At 36.3% G+C, this 24,298-nt stretch overlaps 1 pseudogene; it reads left to right on the top strand.

Annotated features, from left to right (window-relative positions):
* Window positions 1-4,610: 4,610 nt before the first annotated feature.
* On the top strand, window positions 4,611-5,626 carry LOC100685067 (annotated as a pseudogene).
* The last annotated feature ends 18,672 nt before the right edge of the window (window positions 5,627-24,298 follow it).

Genomic DNA, 24,298 nt, shown 5'->3' with positions numbered 1-24,298 from the left:
CCAAATGGGTATGCATGCCTCTCTTTCTAAAATTAAAAAAGAAAACTTTAAAAAAATAGAGAAAAGAACTACCCTTTACCCATTTGACTGATTTTTTAATAAGTAACTTAGAAGTCTTTATTTTTACCAAGATGGCCTTAATATTCTCATCTTACTTAACTAGAGCATTTGCTTTAGAAAACTTTTTTTTTTAAGATTTTATTTATTTATTCATGAGAGACACCGAGAGAGTCATAGACATAGGCAGAGGGGGAAGCAGGCTCCCTGCAGGGAGTCTGATGAGGAACTTAATCCAAGGACCCCACGGATCATGCCCTGAGTGGAAGGGAAGGCAGATGCTCAACCACTGAGCTACCCAAGCATCCCTACAAAACTCTTGTAATGCAAAGTCTCTGTCCCTTTTTGATGTAAATCTTCTCCAGGCTCAGGTAAATTTTATAACCCAGGATTGTCTTTCTCAAACACCTGGAAGCCATCTCTTTGAAGTGGAATCTATAATGATAGTATCCCCACCTCCCTGTCTTTCTGGAGGGTGGGAGCCCAACTCACCAATTATTACAATTATTACAGTCCTCACCAGTTACAAACTCAGAGGATCTAATCACATTCACCATATTTCCCTCCTCCAGTAATGTTCTACTGACACATCCTTGAATCTTAAATCTCTCTAGCTTTTACTTTTAGTGGAGTTGACTTTAATCTCTATTACAATAGTCTTGAATGAAGTGTTCCTGGCCCATTTAACTCTTTTTAGTGCAACTTTTCCTTGACACCTTCAAGCACTGACCTTGGATTAATAATCTTGAAATTTTGATGAGTAACAGTATTAGAAACATCTGTGGGGTATTTTGTATTTGAAAATTATTTACTAATATTCCAAAAATATAAAAAGCATGTCCATGTATTAAATATCTTTAACTTTGTGAAAAAAAGAGTTTCCCCATCAATATGCATTTAAGAAGCTACAAGACTGGGACACGTGGGTGGCTCAGGGCATGATCTCGCTCTGGGGATCGAGTCCCTTATCAGGCTCCCTGTGAAGTCTGTTTCTCCCTCTGCCTATGTCTCTGCCTCTCTCTCTGTGTCTCTCATGAGTAAATAAATAAAATCTAAAAAAAAAAAAAAGGAAGCTGTCAGACTTTAATATTAATCGTTTTCTAAGACTTTGCTGTCTCCAGTGATAGTTGTGATAGTATTAAAGAAGCTTGCCTTTTCTTAATTTATAATTAAAATTTAAATCCAAATTTTTATTTCACTTTTTTTAGCTGTCACTGTTAAAAAATAAAAATAGGTGATTTATTTTGTGTTAGGATGCTATTTCTTTTGCCACATCATCATATTCTGTTAAACAGCAACTTCCTAAAATCTGTCCTAACGTTTGTATGGCGCTATTATCCTTCTGATGTTCCCTGAAGGTTATAGCAATTAGAAACATAGTATGTCTTTGCAACTAAAACTCAGAAGGTCTATCTTAATTATTGCTTTACATAGATCAATAACCCCCATTAAAATGATTCCCTTTTTTCTCTCTACTGAACCACTTTGACTACACTTGCAGGGAGTTGCAAATCAGATATTACTAAAAATTATCTAATTATTTTCTTCCACTAAAACATCTAATTTAGCTAGGGGAAAAATATAAAGAACCCCACACATTGTTGTTTTTGTTTTTTTGCTTTGTTTTGTTTCTTAGGAATTTGGCCTCCACCTGAATACAAGTAGATTAATTATTTTAATGAGGCAACATGCCCAGGATGAGTCAGAATAGTAGCAATGACAAGTAGCAACTTTCAGGATGTTATGATTCCTCATCACAGGCAGAAAGGTGATGACCTGTACTTTTAAGCAAGCAAAACAGCTTTCCCTTTACTACTCCATTGCATTTGAAGCTTGTGTCCTTTCTCCATGCAAAAATATATCTTTATACCTGGATAGGAAAGGTCGACATGATCTGCTCGTAAACTTAGAGAGGAAGTCATTGATACATCCATGAAGCCTTCTAGAGCCGTTTAAATAACTACTGAAAGGTGAATGGTCTCATCTGAGTAGTCACTGGGTAGTAATCCTAAACTTGACTGCCTATCTAACTATTACATAATATATAATTATTCTCATTGAATTTCCTTAAGGCAACCCAATTCTAGAAAAATTACAAATGGAACAAGAAGAAGCTATAGACCTGGGTGGCTCAGTGGTTGAGCATATGCCTTCTGCTCAGGGCGTGATCCCAGGGTCCTGAGATGGAGTCCCACATCAGGATCCCTACAGGGAGCCTGCTTCTCCCTCTGCCTATGTGTGCCTCTCTCTGTGTATCTCTCATGAATAAATAAAATCTTAAAAAAAAAAAGAAAAAGAAAAAAGGAGAGGCACTGACCTATATGTGCAATACATTGACCTATATTCGCAAAAAAAAAAAAAAAATCTGACAGCCATATTTCTATTCTATTGCTATATGAAGTAATATTCTAAGATGACTTAGTCTCAAAATGAAGTTAATGATTAATGCTATCTTCCTGAACATTGAGCTTATTTTGAAGAATTAAATGATTAACCTAAGGTACATAATTATATATCGGTACATATTTATACTGGTTATTTAACAACCTTTGATTTTCAGAGCTTCTCCTGTGTTTGTAGTTAAAAATTAAATACAATTTAAATAAAAAATAATCAGCATAAAATAATCCTTATGCCAAAGAGACATATTTTGGGGTGGCAAATTTTACTCCCTTACACATTCACATGTGTCTAGGGATGATGGATTGATGAATACTGTGGTGGTTTCATATCTTGGGTTTTGTGGATAAAGCCCAATGACATTATTCACCATAGATAAGATACTGATTTTGTACCAAAATATTTTAAAAGGACCTTAGTTTTTTTTTTTTTTTATCTTTTCTATATTTGCATATTCTAATGCTTATCTCTAATAAAAATTAATATCTAGGGACTCCTGAGTGGCTCATCCAGTTAAGCAGCTGACTTTAGATTTTGGCTCAGGTCATGATCTCAGGGTCCTGGGAACAAGCCCTGTCTTGGGCTCTTTGCTCCCTGAGGAATCTGCTTGAGGATTCTCTTTCTCTCTCTCTCTCTCTCTCTCTCTCTCTCCCTTTGCCTTCCCAATCCCTACTCACACACTGTCTCTAAAATTAATAAATTTTTTTAAAAATTACTATCTTGCCTTTTTCTCATGAAACATTTGATAAAATGAAAAACTCAGTCTTTGAAACCCAATTGCCTGGGTCCTGGTTCGGACTCTCTTACTAAAGTATCCTATTTTAATATAGGTAAGCTTTCTGTATTTTACTTCCTTCAATCATCTTTTATCTCTCTTTCTTGATTTATCTATCTACATACCTACTTACCTACCTATCATCTGTCTACCTACTTGTGGTGTTTTGATTTATATTCTATTTAAATGAGGGAGAGGTCTCATTTAAGCAACATGAGCAGGTAGGCAATTTATCTAGACACCAGAAAATGTACATACATTTTAAAATTCTTTGTACGGTAGAATTTACTTTGAAGATTTTAGTTGTTTAGTTACTTTCATGTGGATGCTGTGTGCATATTAAGACAACTAAATAAACATATTTTGGAATGGAATTTGTGGAATTTTTTGTTAAAAGATCCTTAGATATTTACCTTCCTGTAGGTTATAATAACATGACAACTGATCTCCCTGCAAACCATTTGAAAATTGATATATTAAAAACTAATCTATTTAAGGCAATATAAGTTGAAGCAATAAATAAAGAGTATAATGGATAAAATTTTGAAGAGAAGACTTCAGAGAAGTTTTCTGATGACCTACTGCTATTTTGATTTCTACATATGTTTACAATTTCTGACCTCAAGCTTGGAGAATTGAGGTTTACCTGGACAGATAACCCCTTCTGGGAAATGGGAGAAAAACTAAGGAGTCTTAGGGGTCTCTAAGGGCTAAACTAAAACCAAAACAAACAAAAAAACCCCACAATGATATAAGGGGAATCAAAACACCGAATTCCTCCTCAAGAGATTGTATGAAATTATTAAGTTGTACCTGGTGGGAGAGGGACTAAAATACTAATTTTCTATGATGTATAGCAGAGTTTTCTGGCATCTCACAGTGGTAAGAAACCAGAAATTAGAATTGGGATTATGCAGAAGGTTCAAGTTGAATAAGTGTGACTATGAAAATCCAAAAAGGCTATCAGGTATAAGGGGGTCTCAGGCTTTCCATAAATTCAGCTCTGTCCAACTGCTCATTCCTTGTGTTAATGTTCCACTCCATTTGTCTGTCTAGCAGAAGAAAGGTGAACCATTAGAGAAGTTTGATGCCATCTATAACTTCTACATTTTTATATATAACATGTACGACTTTTAATTGAAATTAAGAAGAATACCAAGAAATAGGATCTCATGAACAAAAACTAAGAGATAACAACAACAAAACAAAACGTAGAATTGAGCTGGTATGCTTTCTACCAAAATCTTAGTTGTTTTACTCTTTCATTTACTTTAAAATGAAAACAGCAGAATTGGCTGTCTGTCGAATGCAGAGGAGCAGAGGTTCGATAGACAGCCGCATCTTCTGGTTGCAGTGCCAGCCACATCCCCCAGACGCGATGGTGAAGGTTGGAGCGAATGGATTTGGCCGTATTGGGCGTGTGGTCACCAGGGCTGCTTTAACTCTGGCAAAGTGGATATTGTCGCCATCAATGACCCCTTCATTGATCTCAACTACATGGTGTACATGTTCCAGTATGATTCTACCCACAGCAAATTCCACAGCACGGTCAAGGCTGAGAACAGGAAACTTGTCATCAATGGGAAGTACATCTCCATCTTCCAGGAGTGAGATCCCACTAACATCAATTGGGGTGGTGATGCTGGTGCTGAGTATGTTGTGGAGTCCACTGGGGTCTTCAACACCATGGAGAAGGCTGGGGCTCACTTGAAGGGCGGGGCCAAGAGGGTCATCATTTCTGCTCCTTCTGCTGATGCCCCCATGTTTGTGATGGGCGTGAACCACGAGAAGTATGACAACTCCCTCAAGATTTTCAGCAATGCCTCCTGTACCACCAACTGCTTGGCTCCTCTAGCCAAAGTCATCCATGACCACTTTGGCATCGTGGAGGGCCTCATGACCACCGTCTATGCCATCACTGCCACCCAGAAGACCGTGGACAGCCCCTCTGGGAAGCTGTGGTGTGACAGCTGAGGGGCTGCCCAGAACATCATCCCTGCTTCTACTGGCACCGCCAAGGCTGTGGGCAAGGTCATCCCTGAGCTGAATGGGAAGCTCACTGGGAAGCTCACTGGCATGGCCTACCATGTCCCCACCCCCAACGTGTCAGTTGTGGATCTGACCTGCCACCTGGAGAAAGCTGCCAAATATGACGACATCAAGAAGGTAGTGAAGTAGGCACTGGAGGGCCCCCTCAAGGGTATCCTGGGCTACACTGAGGACCAGGTTGTCTCCTGTGGCTTCAACAGTAACACCCACTCTTCCACCTTCGACGCTGGGGCTGGCATTGCCCTCAATGACCACTTTGTCAAGCTCATTTCCTGGTATGACAATGAATTAGGCTACAGCAACCAGATGGTGGACCTCATGGTTCACATGGCCTCTGAGGAGTAAGAGCCTCCTGAACCACCAGCCTCAGCAAGAACAAGAGGAAAAGAGAGGCCCTCAGCTGCTGGGGAGTCCTTGCCCCAACTTAATCCCCCAACACACTGAGAATCTCCTGACCTCCAATTTACATCCCAGACCCCAAGGAAGGGGAGGAGTTGGGGAGCCCTACCTTGTCATGTACCATCAAGAAAGTATACTGTACCCAGCCAAAAAAAAAAAAAAAAACAGAATTTACATTAGATAGGCCTTAATCGAATGGTATCGACAAACAAATTAAAACTTGTGTGAAAACCTTATTTTATAATTCAGTAGTCGGCAGCCCAGGTAGCTCAGCGGTTTAGCACTGCCTTCAGCCCAGGGTGTGGTTCTGGTGACTTGGGATCGAGTCCAACGTCAGGCAACCTGCATGGAGCCTGCTTTTCCCTCTGCCTGTGTCTCTGCCCCCCCCCCATGTCTCTAATGAATAAATAAATAACAAATCTATAATTCAGTGGTGATATATGCATAGAATTTCAGACATATAAGATTTGTTTAATAGAATAGCACAGTTTAAAATATTGTGTATGTGTGTTTATGAGAAAAAGAGATCATGCACATATATGTGGTTGTGTATTTTCAAGAACACAATATAGACTTGAAATAATTAGGTTTTCCAAAATATGGGCGGAATATTGAGAGTGTTCTAGAAAAAGCTTTATAAATAACTATTATTCAGAAATATAAAAGTTTACAAATCTGGGCTCTTAGGACCAAAGCAGAAGCCAATTTTTGATTCCAAATTATACTTGAATGATTTGAAATTTTTCTTGATTAAACCTGTTAACCTACATCTGACATTTTTGTGTAACTAAACCAGTGTGAGTTTCATAGCAGCAAAATCACATGGAACAAACCAGATGTTCCATCCCATTTCATTGAGAACAACCTCCTTTTCTCTGTTTATTGTTGGGATTCGGCCCAAAACATTTTGAATAGCTCCTGATGACAACCCAAACAAACTAAAAATCTAATATATACATTTTATGATGTTTATTAATGTATAATTTCCACACAATATAATCCATACACTCTGTTGTCTTACAGTTTTGTGTTTTGGCATATATATATGTATATGCATATACATATATATGCATATAATATATATATATATTATATGTATTCATGTAACCACCACTGATGTCAAAATATAGAATATTTCTATCTCCCCCAAAAGTTCTCTCATGTCTCTTCGTACTCAATCTCCCTACCCTACCCACCCTCTTCCACTTTTGGTAAAACCTGGCTAGGGTTCTATCTCTGAAGTTTTGTTTTCCCAGACTGTCATGGAATAAGGATCATAGCCTGTGTAACCTTTTATGTCTGATTATTTTCACTTAAAGTAATACTTTCAAAAATTTATCTATGTTTTTGTATTTTTAGGCAGTTCATTACTATGGATTGCTGAGTCATATTTCACTTTCTGGCTCTACTATGACATTTGTTCCATTTACTGATTAACAGCATACATGCTATTTTCAGCTTTTGGCTATTAGCCACAATTATTGGCTATTAACTATAATAATCACAATGGGTCTTGGTGTAGACATATGTTACCACTTTTGGGTGAGTAACCTAGGTTTGGGATTCCTGAATCCTATGGCACATTTTCATTTGCCTATAAAAGAAACTGCCAAACTGCTTTCCCAACCAGCTATACCATTTTTCATTTTCTAGAATAAAAATGTTATGAGAGTTTGAGTTGCTAGTATTTGGTATTATCCAATTTTATTAAAGTTAGTTTTCCTCATACATGTGTGGTGTTATCTTTGTTTTAATTTTTGCTAGCTTAATGACTAATAATGTTGAACCTTTTTTCATGTGTTTACTTACTACTCATAGCTCTTCTTTGGTAAATGTCTTTTCAAGAGTTTTCCTATTGAACCCTGAGAGTCTTTTACATGTTCTGAATACAAGTCTTTAATCAGATATATTTTGCAAATATTACCTCCCAGCCTTTGGCTTTCCATTTTCATCATGTTGTCTTTTGAACAACAGAAGTTTACATTTTGATGAAACACAATTTATCAATAGTCCCTTTTATGTTGTGAGTTTTTTATGTCCTATCTAAGAAATCTTTGCTTAATTCTTCACACAAATCAGAACAACCCCCGTTACCTTTGTTTGATATTAGTATTGTGTTCAGGACAAATGAAATTTTGATATTGAAGCTGAAAAAATATACATGCTGGTGTATGTTGTTTGCTTTTACAGGAATAAAGAAATATATGCAGTACTAAACTATGTCATTTACACTGACAGCTCTTATTATTATTATTAAGATAAAATATATTATTATAATAAGACTTGAAAACAGCATTTGTAGTAACATAAAATAAACATGTCACATAATATTTAAATCAAATTACCTTATCATTTCTAGTTTTAAAGTATAAGTGAATGTACAAGATATGAGTGAGGCTCTTTGCCTTCAAAAATAAAAACTTGTTTGATTTCCAAAATTTTTCCTTGAAACATATACCATCCTTTCATAGAGTATATTTATATTTTATTTCAATACAAAAATTGAATATAAAAAGGAGAGTTGTAACATTTATTTGTCAATCTGAAAATAATTCATTTTTAGTTGAACCTTTTAAAGAACTTATATATTTTATTTCTACGTATGTCAGGGACTTCAAAATATATGGTTTTCATTTTCCCTGTAAACATCAATAGCCTCTATAACAATATATATAATATATTACACAGATGTATTGAATAAAATTTAGATATATGAGACACACAGAAAATGATGATTTTTGTATCTGATACAAACATTTTTTTTTTTTAAATATAGGTCATCTTTGTGTGTATCTGTGTCTCATGTGTCTCAATTTTATTCAAGACATGGTATGGGGCAGCCCCGGTGGTGCAGCGGTTTAGTGCCGCCTGCAGCCTGGGGTGTGATCCTGGAGTCCCACATCGGGCTTCCTGCATGGAGCCTGCTTCTCCCTCTGCCTGTGTCTCTGCCTCTCTCTTCGCTCTCTCTGAATGAATAAATAAATAAATCTTTAAAAAAGAAAAAAAAAAGACATGGTATGTGAAAGAACATTATAGACTAATATAAGTATTATTTAGTCCCCTCCCCCCCTCCAAAAAGCATGTCTTTTCTGTTTTGAAGCATCAATGTGGAGTGGATTGACCTAATGTGGAATTGAGTTGGTTCTTGGCTTTATTGCATTTATCACTATCTTCACATATTCTCTGACCAAGACTTGGTTTATCAGGGCTTAGGCTATGAGCACTGGCAACACCCCAGACTTCTCTTTGCTTTTTATACGGGCCTTTGGCTTTTGCTGTGTGCATATAAAGCAAAGTGAAGGAGGGAGTGGAGGAGGAAATCTCTCGGCCCTTCTGCCCTGACCCAGCCTGTGGAGGGTTATGAGTGGTTCTGTCTGTTGAGGACACAAGAAAAAATGGTGTGTTGAGCAGACTCAGTCTTTGGCTGTAACTCCTCAGGATTCTAATCTCCCGTATCAGCCTACACCTGGATAGTACAAATTTATTAAAATTTAGGATACTTTAGCTTTACTTTTGTCTTGAGAATATTTTCCCACACCTGCCATTTCAGCAGGAGAGAAAGCATGTGTGGGCTCTTCTCTCCTAGCAAAGCCTTCACACTTTCTGGAATTTGGTTTTATTATGTTTCTTGTTATCCTCAGCTCTGTGGTGGGTAGAAAAGGCTGGTGTTCCATCTGACTCTTGTTCATAGGGTACGTAGGGCCACCGCTTGTGATGTCTAGATCTTAACTGAAGGCAGAGGGCTGTATGTTGTTTTCTTAAAATCAAAATCTGAAAGATACGGAATTGTCAGCACCTAAGAATTTTTTCTGTATTGTATCCCAATTTAAATTAGATACACAGACTTGTAACACATTCCCCCCCCTTTTTTTTTTACACATTTCCCATTTGTAACTCTAGTTGCCATTCTTAAAAATCTGCATTGGATGACATACATGACACTTTTAGTCACCCTTATTTTATGCAAATGTCAATGACCTATCATCTGGTTCATCACTTGTGCCTGCCAGGATGTCTGAAATGGAGAAATAATGGGCTGTGCCCGGTAGAACTGAGAGAGCAGTAGCTGTTCACTGTGCTTCCATGAATCTGCTTTTGAAATTAAAATCGTTGGTGCTCTCTTTTTTAAATCTCTGTTTGTGTGCCCATAAACTACTGAAATTAGAATTAAAAAACAAAATGTGAGCATTTAAATAGTTCACATCTCACCTGTTCTCTAGATAAACATTTTCCTTCAGTAAACAGTCAGTACACCGAAAATAATTAGACAGAATCTATATCGTCTACTTCCATGGAAAAAGAGGTTTTCTTTTTCTGTTTTGTTTTCATGAAAACCTTAAATGGAACTTCTTTGACAGCTTATCCACTGATACGTTTCTACGTGATTGTTTAAAGAGCGGTTACTGCAATTAGTGTCTTTGTGTACTTTGCAATTTGTGGGTAAGTCTGTTGCTTCACAGAATCTGGTATTTTGGATTTTTAGCCAAGCAAATGTCAACACATTCATATTGAGGTTTTTTGTTTCTTGGTGGGGTTTTTTTTGTTGTTGTTTTGTTTTTGTTTGTGTTTTTATTTTTTTGCTTTGGAAAAGTTAACTTATTCAAATAATACCTTCATTAAAAGTAGAGTTTTTCACAGTTAACATTTCATTATTTGACCTTGATTGCCTTATCCTTATAACTTTTATTTCCATTCTTGTAACAGTTAAAATTAACTATGGAGTTTCTTGAATATCAGCATATAAGAATATAACTATAAGACATTTTTCAAGGAAGAATCTCAATTGTGGGCATCAAAATAGAATGAGTTATTTTTGTCTATGCAAAACCCATCTCATATTAGGTCTGCATGAATAAACTGCTTAACTGCTATGTTAGCCAGAGAGAGTACTTAATGTTAATTTCTGTAACAATAAAAACAAAATCTCAGTGGCATAGCAAAGCAAAGATTTATTATTCAAATTGCCATCAATGTAAAGAGTGAGTCATTGCTCTAAACAATGTCTCAGTTGCTTCAGTTTTGTGGTAGTTTACAGCACTCCAGTTTACGTGGGATGAACAGAATGGCCTTTGAAGCTATTGGCATCTTTATTAGAAAAAAGCCAGAGATTTATCTTTCATATTTGAAGGAACAGGTCTAGTTACATAATGATCCTACTGGCAAAGTAAGTTTAGGAATGGGAGAGGAGGATGTGGATGGTGATGTGTTTCTATAATTTCTGACACAAATTGGTAATCAAAGTAAAAGTGAAGTTTGAAAAGTTGCAGGGTATGGGGGTCATTCTATGATGAAATGATATTTTGTTTCATAAGAATTCAGGTGAAATAGCACAGTCATTTTGTTCAACTTTGCCACCTGAAGTGGCAAGCTTTATTTCATTTTATAAATTGTCACAGGATGTCAACTATTACAAGTGGCTTCTATGCCATAAATACTAGACAACATAGAAAAATTTACGTTTTGCTTTGATTATTGTATTGTTTTTCCAAGACTTCATGGTGCATCTAGAAAGTTCATTGTGAAACCTCATCAGATAATTCTAGATTATTTTTTCACTTTTTAATATGGTCTTTTCAATATGGTTGTTAAAAATTCTTAGCAAGGGGTTTACATAAATCCATCACTCTTAATTAAAACCTACACTTTGACATTTAGTACATTCATATATGAGAACTGCCATGATTCACTCCTATTTTAACATTATCTATGGGTGAGAAGGAAGTGATACACTGCAAGAAATACTTTGAAAATTGATATGAGGGGATCCCTGGGTGGCTCAGTGGTTTGGCACCTGCCTTCAGCCCAGGGTATGATCCTGGAATCCTGGGATCGAGTCCCACGTCGGGCTCCCTGCATGGATCCTGCTTCTCCCTCTGCCTGTGTCTCTGCCTCTCTTTTTCTCTCTCTCATGAATAAATAAAATCTTAAAAAAAAAAAGAAAAGAAAATTGATATGAGCTGTTATTAAAATTGGAGATTTTTCTTTGTTTTATAAAATACTAAACAGAGCACAATTGCTATTAAATGATTTACCAATAACATAACTTGCTGCTAATATTAGATAAAGGCATGTATAATATTGTGCATATATTTACTAGTAATATCCTTGTTATTGTTATTGATCATGATTTTTGTTTTAAAATAGGTTGGAATTAACAATTCAGAGCTACTATAAGTGAAAGATGGAAAACTTTTACATTTCATGTAGAATCCTTCTCTTCAAATCATAAAGATAGATAGGATAGCAAAATGGAGAAAATTTACTACCACCTCCTTTGTGCCATAAAATAAATAAAATTATTTATTGCTCTATATGTCAGTTTGCATCCTTGAGAGTTATATAATATTTTTCTTTTCTATATTATGCATTCATCAGTACCAGATATGGATTATTTCCTAACTTCTAAAAGTACTTGAGGATATTCTTTTGAATCAATGCATATACATTAAAATGTATAAAAATAGATTATAATAAATATATTATCTTAAATAGTCACTTTAGGAAGGATCAGAAAAAAATTAAGATGAAAAAGGGATATACTATGCAAATACTAAAATGCTGTAGAAAATGTTAAAAATTATGAAAGTTTAAAAAGTAGTTAAATTTAGTGGAAAGAAACAAATATTTATGAAGCAGATAAAATCTGAAAGATAGGAGAAGTATCAATTAGAAATAAGGTAGCTGAGAGTGAGGTTTAGTGTTGCTTTTAGACAAAAGGAAAAAACAGAATTTTGACTGACTACTCAGTCAATATTAAAATAGACTAGGGGCACCTGGAGAGTGCAGTTGGCTGAGCACATGACTCTTGGTTTTGCTTAGGTCATGATCTCAAGGTTGTAAGATCAAGCCCTGTCTCAGGCTCTGATTTCAGCAGAGTCTGCTTGGGATTCTCTCTCTCCCTCTCTTTCTGCTCCTACCCACCCTCAAATAAATAAATAAAATCTTTAAAAATATAAAATATACTGGAATTTAAACCTTGTCTAGAACAATATTGGATCAAAATGGGAAGCCAAATTAGAGTTATGTCATGGAGATCCTGAAATACTTATTGAGTGCCTTGCATTTTCTAAGCACTGGGGTTGTCAGAGTTAACTCAAAGAGCAAAATCCTCTTTCTGTTGATGTATCCCAGAGGTTAGGGGAAATGTGGAAGAAGGATTAACAGAAAATAATTAAATAAGTAAAATGTATGCTTCTCAGGATGTAATGCTAATAATAAATCAGGAAAAGAAATGGTGATATTTGAGTCTAATGGTGAGAGGTTAGTAATTTAAAGTTGACTTGGGGATTAGGAAAGGTCTTACTACAGATGCTATATTTGAGCAAAGAACCAAAGGAAATGAAGTGAACCACGCAGCCATCTGTGAGAAGAGCATTGAGGTGACAGCATGCCTCATATGGTGAACATACAACACAGACCAACATGTCTGAGGTAGAGTGAGGGAGGAGAGAGGTAGAAGGACAGAGTAGTGGAAACTTCGGAAAAACATTGCAAGAAATTGACCTTTTATTTTACATGAAGTGAGAAAATATTGGAGTGTTTATAAAAAAGGAGTGTTGTGATCAGTTTTACAATAAGAAAAAAAAAAAAAACCAGCAACAACAACAAAAAAAAACCTCCCTGGCTGGTGTGTATAGAGTAACTGGAGAGAGGAAACAGGGAGAAAAGGCAGGCAGAAGCAAAGAGACCATTTAGAAGGCATTTGAAATAATCAAGGTGAGAAGTATTGATTGTAGAATGGTGAAGGTCTGAGAGTATTATGGAAAAAGAACTTCGTATAGACTGGATGTGGATCAGAACAGAAAGAATTCTTTAGAGGTGAAGTTTCTTCATCTGAGCAGTTAATGAGGTGAAGCAGTCCTGGACTGAGATGGAGAAAATTAGAAAGCAAGACAAAAACTTGGCATGGTAGGTAGAGAATTTGATTTTGAAAGATCTGTTATATATCCAAGAGGTAATGTTAAAAGTATATTGAAAATAGAGTCCAGGTAGTTTCAAGCTGGAGTTATAATTGGGAAACCTGTAGCACCTTTAAACTGATGGTAAGAGATGAACTCACAGAGGGAAGGAGTGGATAGAAGGTAAAGAAGATGGGTATAGATTGGCCTACTTATCTAACTTTAGAGCTTGCAGAGATGAGGTAGGAACACCAAAGGAAGTTGAACATGAAAAAAAGCACAAAGAGAAGAGAATCAGGAAAATGTGTTAGCTTAGAATGCAAGTAAGGAAGGTATTTCTAGAGAAAAGAAATTTATTAATTTGTTCAAATGCTTTTAGGGATGTTATGAAATGAAGATCACACAATTGCTATAGTTAGCAGTTCAGGCCATTGGTGGACTTTGAGAAGACCAAAGTCAGTAGAATGATGATGGTGAAAAACCAGTTGAGCAGGGTTCAAGAGAGAAGAGTAGGGAAGGGGCTGTAGACAAGGAGACCAGGCAACTCTCGAATCATATTTCTGTTTTATATGATGGAGGGAGGACAGCAAAAGAGAAAGTCTCTTGCTGAGGCCACATGAGACAGTGTTTAGTACACAAGAGGAGGGTTATTTTATTGGAACTGGGACCGCTTTTCTCAATCAAGAGCAGTTAAAGCAAAGGTACAGTTAGATGAGGATGTGTGGTGGTGGAAATGTGTTTTAGTCTATTTCTGAAAGCTTTTATTTTCCACATGGAATATAAAGCAGAGAATGCCAGGAGCAGAGGTCTTGAATTCTTGAGTAGAGAGAAGATACAAAGTGATCTTCCATGAATGGAGAGTAAATGGACTAGAGAAATGGAGTAGGATTGTGGGCAGCATTAAGAGGTCAATACAAAAAATTAGAGATTACAGATAATATGAACCTGCATTTTTCTGTGTGTTTTCTCTGAATATATTCAGCTGTGCTGTTTTAGGCACAGAGTTGGAGAAAAATTAGTCCCAACTACGGCTATTGCTTTGCTAGGCAAATAGGATGATAAAATTGGCAAGCAAGAGAGAGAATATATGCACTGCAGTCATTGACTAGGTGAACATGGAGTCTACACTGGGCTAGAAGGAAAGTGTGGTCATAAGAGTGGAGGAGAACTGTGAAAAGGAGGTAAAATTAATGGACTGCGGGTCTTACTTAAATTGAAAGGGTGTTGAAGTGAAGGTAGGAGGGGCACCTGGGTGGCTCAGTGGTTGAGCTTCTGTCTTCACCTCAGGTTGTGATCCTGGAATCCTTGGATTGAGTCCCACATCAGGCTCCCCACAAAGAGCCTGCTTCTCCCTCTGCCTGTGTCTCTGCCTCTCTCTGTGTGTCTCATGAATAAACAAATAAAATCTTTTTTAAAATGAAGTGAAGGTCAGAGGTAGTCACCTGGAAAAATTGGAAATGGTGGTCATAGGGTGGAAGACATTACATTGTAATTATGGAGGGGACATGGCCTTCAGAAATGACTGAGGTCTAGGGCATGCCACTGGAGGTGGTGGTGAGGTATAATGGATGATACATCAACCCTCTGAGGGATGGTGATATTGGAAAATTGATAGTTAGATATTGAAATAATTACAATGGAGTAGTTCTAGACAAAATTAATGCAGCCAGAAAATAGATTCAATTTCAATGGTCTAAAGAATTTAGTGCCTGAGTATGGGCCTCAGGAAGGACCATGAGAAGTGGCACTAGAATTTAAAAAAGAAAATAAAAACATTGCTTCCTGTTTTTCTTATACAATAGACCTTGATGACAAAAGACACAAACACAAAACTGTTGGTGATTTACTTTCTCCCCTTTCAATTCGTTCTTCCCATAGAGACCTGCAAGGTTTAGTTAATAGAACTTCGGGTTTCATTTGAGAAGAAATACACTACCCTAATGGAGTAGTTGGACTTGCCTAGTGTTTTATAAGAATCAAAGATTCTTTTGATGGTGAGATGCAGCACACTGACTCCCAGATGAAAGGCAGAGCTCTCTTACAGCTCCGAAGGAGAGGAGGCTGCTGTGTAGCATCCGTGGGGCTGGACGAGGACAAGAGAACAGCAAGCTGCAGCTCTAGGGGCATCTTAAGTGTGGCAAACAGCGTGGAGTTTGCTAGGTTTTAGTAATCAGAATAATTTTGAGGACTCCAAGAGCATAGGGGCTGCTGTCACTAGTTGTGTGTTCCCTGGTCTCAGAGTGGCTTGGGGTGGTGTATGCAAGTTAAAGGACAGTAAGGAGGTGCTTGGTTTGTAGATTTAATCAGCTATTTGAGGAGAGGAAGAGACCAGTCTCTCACCTAGCCAGTGCCTCAAAAATTAGGTCAGTACAGCACTTAAAAAAAAAAAAAAAACGAGGAGCAGGTCATGTGGGTAGCTCAGTGGATTGAGCATCCAACTCTTGATTCTGGCTCAGATCATGATTTCAGAGTTGTGAGATCAAGCCCTGCAGCTGGCTCCTGCTCAGCCTGCTCAGCAGACAGTCTGCTTGAGATTCTCTCTCCCTCTCCTTCTGCCCTTCCCCCTGCTCTCTCTGCCTCTCAAATAAGTAAATCTTAAAAAAAAAAGCTAAAGTGCATACAGTTGAAACAATTGCCAATTAAAAGACTTAGGACACTTTCATCTTCAACCTCAAAAACTGACCTAGTTACATTGAGTTTGATACTCAAATTAGATAGCATTATATATCTACTTTTATTATATGATCATACAGTTCCATTTAGATAAAAATTTAGGATTACAATCTCTGCAAGTTTTTCTCAAGCTACATTTCCTCCCTTAGAACTGACACAGCATAGTATTGGTACTAGATCAAAAAGCCCTGCTTTCTTCTAAGATCTCAACACTAGAGCATTACAATATTAAAGTTAAATATTTTTAGAAGATTATTTATTTCCAGATTTTCATGCATCAAACTTCTAGAGCAGAAACCAAACATCAGAGATTGACTAGGCATAATTCAACACCAATCAAATGTAATTGGCAGCTACGATCGGTCACTATTTCTACAAAGTGAACATCAGAAACTGACATGTCTTTAGCTTGCTATGAAAAGTTCCTATGTGCAATAGTTGTCAATTATAATAAATCAAAAATCGTGCTTACAAGTTAAAATGTTCAAATAGCATTTCATTTCAAATGCAACGTCTAACAGGTGTTCTTCAAAGTGATACCTGAGTACTGCTTTTTACAAGGCTCCTTAGATTGTAGCATCTGGCAATATATTATTTCTAATTTCAATTTCTCAGTGGCACACTTGGAAAGTACCAGAGTGACTGTCTTCAGATGAATATGGCCCTTGTGTCAAAATAAAAGTTCAGGCTTTAGAAAATTACAAAATTATGAAGCTCCTTATAGAAAACTGTGATCTGCCTTTTTTTGCAATGCAAATAAAGAAAGCAATCTTAGTGTAATTCATCAGCATTTGAAATCCCTTTGCATTGCAGTAAAGTGTTCTTTAATTGACTAGTAAATTATTCTATGATCAGTTTAGCAAATTGTTTCTGTCTCTCTCCCTCTCTCTTTGCTGACTCCGGAGTATTGGGCTATTTTATGGTAACCAAGTTTTTTATTATTATTAATTATTATTATTATTATTATTCTCCTTTTCAACCAAACTGCCATAACCCCTACATCAGATTAACAGGAAAACAATGCCTATGTGTGAGAAAACAGATGATCCTAGAATTTAGTAAATATAACATCCCTACCACAGTATTATTGAATATGAGACTTATTAACAGCTGAAAAATTCAAGCTTTCAAAAAGGCTGATTCCCTCCAGAGAAATTTGAAAATAGAATGTTTTCAAATAACTAGATCTAGCTTTACAGTAATTGCTCAGACCAACCAGAGCCCACAGTGTTACCAGTACAGCTGTGAAGTCAGTTTATTGTATTAGAAAAAAAAAATCAGTTATAGTACATTGATAACAAAGATTTAAGAAGAGAATATTCTTTAAGCTTTTTATAATGCTACTGTGCCATTTGGTAGTTATAGCTATAGTTAATCTTATTCAGACACCTAGATCCAGGTATTATCATGAAGTTTATTTTTGACTAATTTGCATCCTCTTCTCCCTTTGTTGATATTTTTACCAATTACCCATTCAGACATTTCCTGGGTGTGCTTTTGAGAGTGACTTTGCTTTCAATCTCTTCTGAATTGATTCTTCTAATTGTATGATCAAGGATGATTTAGTCTCTATGAGATAATGGAAATTCCCCAAAGCCTTCCAGGCCCAAAGGGATTCCTCTTAGGGAACACCCTTCAGGGTTTTGCATTTGGGCGGAAAAGCCTTCTGATCATATTATCCAAACAACTTCTGTGTGTACCATCTGAAAGAGCAATTCAAATCTTTTGTTTGTACTTTTTTTTTTTTCTCTTCCTCTTGGTCACCTGCACATAGTTGTTTCCAAATCACTGAAAGTTTGCTTTTTCAAAGCTATATTTAAAACACTAGTACTATAATTTTGCCAAAAGAATCAGATCTGGCATACCTTATTGCTTAATATGTTGAGCCTTTCACATCTTTTATATGCTGCTTCCACAGATTCATTCTCTTTATTAATTTTATACTCACCATGTGAAGAACTCTGGCTGTGGGAGCCATTGGTATGAATGAAGCCTTATAAAATTTTATTATATTTTATTATTGCATATACTGTTATGCCGATAAACATATTGTAAGAAAACTATTGGTGTTTAACATGTAACAAATTCCCAGCATAATGTTATTTGAAACGTTCATTTAATGCATGACTAAACCTTGTTTCATAGACACAGTAGATTTGAATGAGAACCAGCTCAATTTTACTTATAATAACAAAGATGCTCTAATAAAAGAGAGACGTACAATTTACTACTTGGACTCATATCTGTCATTGAAATGGAAATAATAGCTCCACGCATAAAAACACAAGGAGGGAAAGCATAGCGGGGCTATAGAAATTTAATTGCATTAAAATTCATATTATTTTTGTATTTTTAAATAGATCATGTTAAATTTCTCATTTTTCTGCCTGATATAATTCACCAAAATGAGAGAGAGAGTATTTACATGGTTCAAAGGCAAAGCTTAATTATCTAATATTTCCAATTGCTTTGAGATCACTGATCTCAGATCACTTTGATTATTGCGCTTTTGTGGTAGAAATGAATATGGAGCAATTCAATGATTCATGTCTGTGGTTAAAAAATCTTTAATCTCTTTATAGGGTTACTATAGAGAGAAGCATACAGAGATTTAATCATGTTGATCTTGCTAATATTAATGACCAAGAAAGAGTCAAACTCAAGGTAGGATAGCAAAAGATTACTTATTAAAATGAACCAACTTCATATCAACTCACCATTTATAAACTATTACTGTGACTACTGTTCGTTTGAATGTTCCATTACAAATCGTGGGTTTTGAAATTTTGAAATACCAATTAGTTATAAGAACACTATGGATACATTATGAGAGGTTGTTATTGCTCTGAAGGTAGTCTTTTAGCAGAGAGGAAAAGCAATTTCAATATATATTTGCATGTTTTTCTCCCTAGTTTTCTTAATTAAAAATTCCAGATTTTTACTTCCCAAGGAATGTATATGATTTCACTATAGTATCTTCATTCTTTGGGTGGACCATGGGTACAATGTACTTTACTATGATTTGAGGTATAGAAACTTTCCACAGGAAAGAAAGACTCTATCAAAGCAGAGAATTCATAGGAGCACTCTAAAGAAAAAGGAGTTCTTGGCCTCCATGGCCAATTTAGTCTTTGGAAATGTATAGCTGTGAATAAGAATGGATGTTTAAAAGGCCAGTGAATAATCTCCTTAGTCCTCCTGTGCCCATCTGAGGTCTGAGCCAGTTGGGATACAAGATACAGGAGTCAGACAAAATAAGTTAGCTATGTTGAAGATAAAACTAGATTGGAGGATATTGCTTGAATCTGATGCGATCACACAGATTTTCTAATAACTCGTCCACTGCATTAAACTCATTCACTTAGTCACAGGAGATCCACGCAGACTCTGTCCTCCCTGCAGAGGCATTGCCTGTCCTGGTGAGTTTCCCTCATGAGTTAGCTGAGAATGCATTCAAAGGGCACATTTACAGTGAGACACCCAGAATGGTTTGGTCAATCATGTTCCTTTCCTTCTCTGAGATTCACCTGCCAGAGTGGTGACAGTTCTTCTCTGAGAGTTGAGTAGTTGAAAGTTGAAGAATGGAACTATAATTCAACTTCTTCCCATAGAAGAAACATGAGGAAAGGGGAATAGACACTTTTCCCTTAAAATGAGTTTTTTCTTAGGCTGCATTTCTGGAACAGCCTGGGAGCAGACAATTATTAAACTATTCTTCTGACTTCAAAGCCCTCCTTCTAAAAGTGGCTTTGTGATGTCAGACTTTGGCATCGCCAGTTGAGAGTATGGTCTGACCATAGGATTTGATGAAAGGAGACAGCAAACTGAAGCTGAAAAGGAAATTGCTTCTGGCAGTTTGGTCTCCTTGACTTTTTCTTGCTGTCACCATCCAGTGCTCCTTTTCCACCAAGGCAGCAAAGATTCAGGTGAAGGTATTGCAACTCACTCCATAATTTCTCCAGCATTCCCAGAGCCAGTATTTTCAGCACCAGTCTGGTCACTGGCAAACCCTGCTCAGTCCCACCTGCTTCACCTCCTCTACAGAGCCTCCTGTGTCAACTGAGTAGCCCCCTTTTCAGAGTCCCTGTGAGTCCTTGATGCCTTATCTGAGCTCTAAGTTTTAACAGTTTCAACCTGACTCTAAGTGTGGTAGCTCTTTTCCCCTTTGCTCCTATGCTATTATCTTCATGTTCTCTTTTCTCCTTCTTAGTTTCCTAGCTAATACATTTTATCCTTGATAATTCTTTAAGTTAAATTTTCTGTATTGTTTTAAAGATTTTATTTATTTATTCATGAGAGACACATAGAGAGAGGCAGAAACACAAGTAGAGGGAGAAGCAGGCTCCCCTCAAGGAGCATGATGTGGGACTCATTCCTGGACCCCAGGATTATGCCCTGAGCTGAAGATAGATACTCAACTGCTGAATCACCCAGGTATCCCTAATTTTCTCTGTTAACATAATTCTGTTTCCTGAGTAGATATAACATATATATTGTATATGTATATATATATATATAAAATTATATATCAAATATATATTATATTTCCAGTATTGAAGACAGCTATTTTTGGCTTCCTTTCCTCTAGGACTCACGTCTTGGTTTAGCATGACTATAATTTTGTGGTAAATGAATTCGTATTTGTTAATATACTTCCTTAAATGAGACACTAACAATTGCAAACACATGGAAGGTTGGAATAATCATTGCAGAGAATTTTGGAAGCGTTGCATCCATTATATCAATCCCATACTGCCACAGGTTGGAGTCCCTGGAAGTAGAATTTGAAACACATTGTTATATGTGTAAGATAGTATTAGGGAGGACCCTTGGGATCAGTATCTGGGCAAGGAAAGGGAAAGTAAGCAAGAGTGGGTAGTGGGGGAAGACAAGATGGCATGTAGGTTCTCTATCCTAGCCAGCTAGAGGAGCTCTGGATATAAATTGATCCCTTAAAATTATTCCAAATATAGGACATAGGATTTAGGACATTCCAAGAAGGGTGTGATTTTGAGAGTTGTCTCTCTGCAGCTGAGGCGATCCCTGGAGGAAGGTCAACTGAAGTTAAAGCAAATGGAAGGAGGGGAGAATGGACCAGGTGGTGAAAATATTTTTTATCAGGGAACTGTCATCCTTAGGTTTTATATTTCTGAAAATTCACCCCTATGATGGCTTAAATCATAGACTGGGTTGAACATGGGGGGTTGATGAAAGCAGAGACACTAGAGTTCCTGAGGGTTTAAATTAATGTGGGATAAAGAAGAAGGGTGGTTTTCAAAGAAGCTGTTCAGCATTTGGTGATGGATGGTGTGCATGAGAAGGGAAATTGAGACTATAAAGGTGATTGAGTTTATAGCATATATGATATTAGCTGATGCTATATGACCAGAATAGAAATTAAAGAGGAGCAGATGTAGTTGACACTATTTGGATAGACATTTGGTATTTGAAGTGCCTAAAATAAATCCCACTGTAATCCTTAAGCATTTGTATGCTGAGGTCTGAAAATTAGATACAGTTTCAAGCCATTATGTGTGGGACGTATCAACATGCGATTAAGGTTGAAGCCATAGAACTAGAGGACAACATTCCAAAAATATATGCAAGACAACATTAAAGATAGAATGTGCTATATAATTTTATTGGCTCATTTGACCAGGATGTCAGCTAAAATCTTCTTATATTTTTTTTCAAAAGAAGATCAATTTCACTTGACATATACCTTTTTTTTTTTTTTTTTCTTTTGGGAGGACAATGATGTGGGGGTAGAGGTAGGGATGGAATAAGAGTAAAAACCAGACACTGATTCTTGTTAACTTTCTTCTCATGGGATTCAACTTAACTATCCATCCTATCAAAATATTTATTTATTTACTTGAAAGAGAGAGAGAGAACATGAGTGCAAGCTGTAGGGAGGGGCAGAAAGAGAGAAAGAGAGAATCCCGAAGCAGACTCCCACTGAGCACAGAGCACAGAGCCCAGGGCTCCACCCCATGACCCTGAGATCATGACTAGAGCTGACATCAAGAGTCAGCCACCTAACTGATGGAGCCACCCAGGTGCCCCTCAAAATATTTTTGAATTTCGATTTTTGTCATCTAGAATTTTCACAATCTCTTCAAGTTTGTAAAACCTAAATTTGATGGTATTCATCTCTCATTAAATACCTGATAAAAATATCATAGATAAATGCCAAGGTCAGAACCATGCAGATTGACATTCACTTTATATTATTATTATTATTATTAATTATTATTATTATTATTTTATTATTACTGATGAAATGTTGGAATTGGAAATAATCACCTGTTACTAATGAAACTTTCTTCCATCCAATATGCACATAGCCATTTATCCCACAATCTATCATAGAAGGCTTTACTACATAAGGTATTAAAGTATAGCCACAAAATAGAAACCATATATCCTTATCTACGATTATTTGTTCCTTGTGAAAATATGTTGAAACCAATGATCTAAAAGCCTGCTACATTCTTTCCGCAATAAGCATACACTATACATATACACTTAACTAGAGCTCTGAATATTTGTTATGCTTACTTTTTAGATAAGGCTTATTATGTTAAATGGCATGCACACTTGAACATTATTTAACACAGTCAAATTTTAATCCACAAAAGTACATTGATTGGTACTGAGAGTCCCAGTCTCATTACATGTGTGCATGCAATTTGGTTGTAAGGCATAGCAATTAAAAGCAAGGGCTCTAAAGTTAGACTTCCTGCATTCTTATCATATTTGTTAGTTTTATAACCTTAGAAAGTTGCTTCAGCCCTGTATACCTTGATTTGGATTATGCATCAAATGGAGATAATAGCGCTTTCCTTTCATACTTGCTGTGAGATCCTAATGAGCTAATAAATGCAAGTCCTTAGTAGGATACTTAGAAAGAACTCAGTAAACACCCTATATTATTAGCTACCTTAACATTTATAAAACAAGATTCTACTGTCTTGAATATGGCAAAATCTATTCTAATTTTGGTGAACATTTGAATAATTATCAATATGGGGTCTTTACGAATCATGCAGCTCCATGCTCCTTTATACAAATTTCTCTAAAGTATGTATCTATAAACAAAATAAATTGGTTATAGGTTATAAATATCTTTGATTTTGTTTAAAATTATTTTCTGAAAAAAAAGAAAATAAAATTATTTTCTGAAGTAGTTTCATTTCACAGCAATATGTGAGAATTTTTATTTACATCCTCAAAAACATTTCCTTTTTATTCAGTCTTAAATTTTGCCAATCTACAGGGTGTGCAAAGATATATCCTTGGGGATTCACCACTCTGATTCTCAGAAAACTGAGCATCTGTTCATAATGTATTGCCCATTTGGATTTCTTCTTTTGTGAAGTATGTGTCTAAATATTTGTGTATATTTCTCTGAGGCTGTCTGTCATCTTGTTTTTGAATAGTAGGAGTTCTTTAAATATTCTGGATTCAAGTCTTTTTGATTGTATATGTAGCAAATATCTTTTCTCAGTCTGCGGTTTGTATTGTGAGAGGCTGTCTTTTGATAAAAGATTTGTTTATTTTAGAGCTTAATAAATTTATTAAAGTTTATTTAAATAAATACGGGTTTCATATTTCACTCTATTATTCTAGGAAACAGGGTTTATATGTAGTTTGAAATAAAGGCCCAATACATTTTTTTCATATAACCAATTGTTCCAGGATCATTTATTGAAATGACCAAAGAAAATAAGCAGGCCACAGCTTCATGCAATAACTTGTGCTCCCAAGAGGAGCAAAAACAAACAAAACTTATAATTTATACACTTAAGTTTGCTGTAGATAAAGTTTCGAATTTTAAAATTTAAGTTTTTACTTTTAAGTTTTAGAATTTGTATCTTGGGGCACTTGGGTGGTGCATTCTGTTAAGCGTGGGACTCTTGGTTTTGGCTCAGGTCAGGATCCTAGGGCCATGATGGGATCAAGCCAGGCATGGGGCTCTGAGCTCACAGAGTCTGCTTGAGACTTTTTCTATTTGCTCTGCTTTGACCCCTGTGCTCCCCTGCAC

This window comes from Canis lupus, chromosome 1 (assembly GCF_011100685.1).
Source record: "Canis lupus familiaris isolate Mischka breed German Shepherd chromosome 1, alternate assembly UU_Cfam_GSD_1.0, whole genome shotgun sequence".
Lineage (NCBI taxonomy): Eukaryota > Metazoa > Chordata > Mammalia > Carnivora > Canidae > Canis > Canis lupus.
Note: the sequence above shows the minus strand (reverse complement) of the source record. Positions and strands in the feature narration are given on the sequence as shown.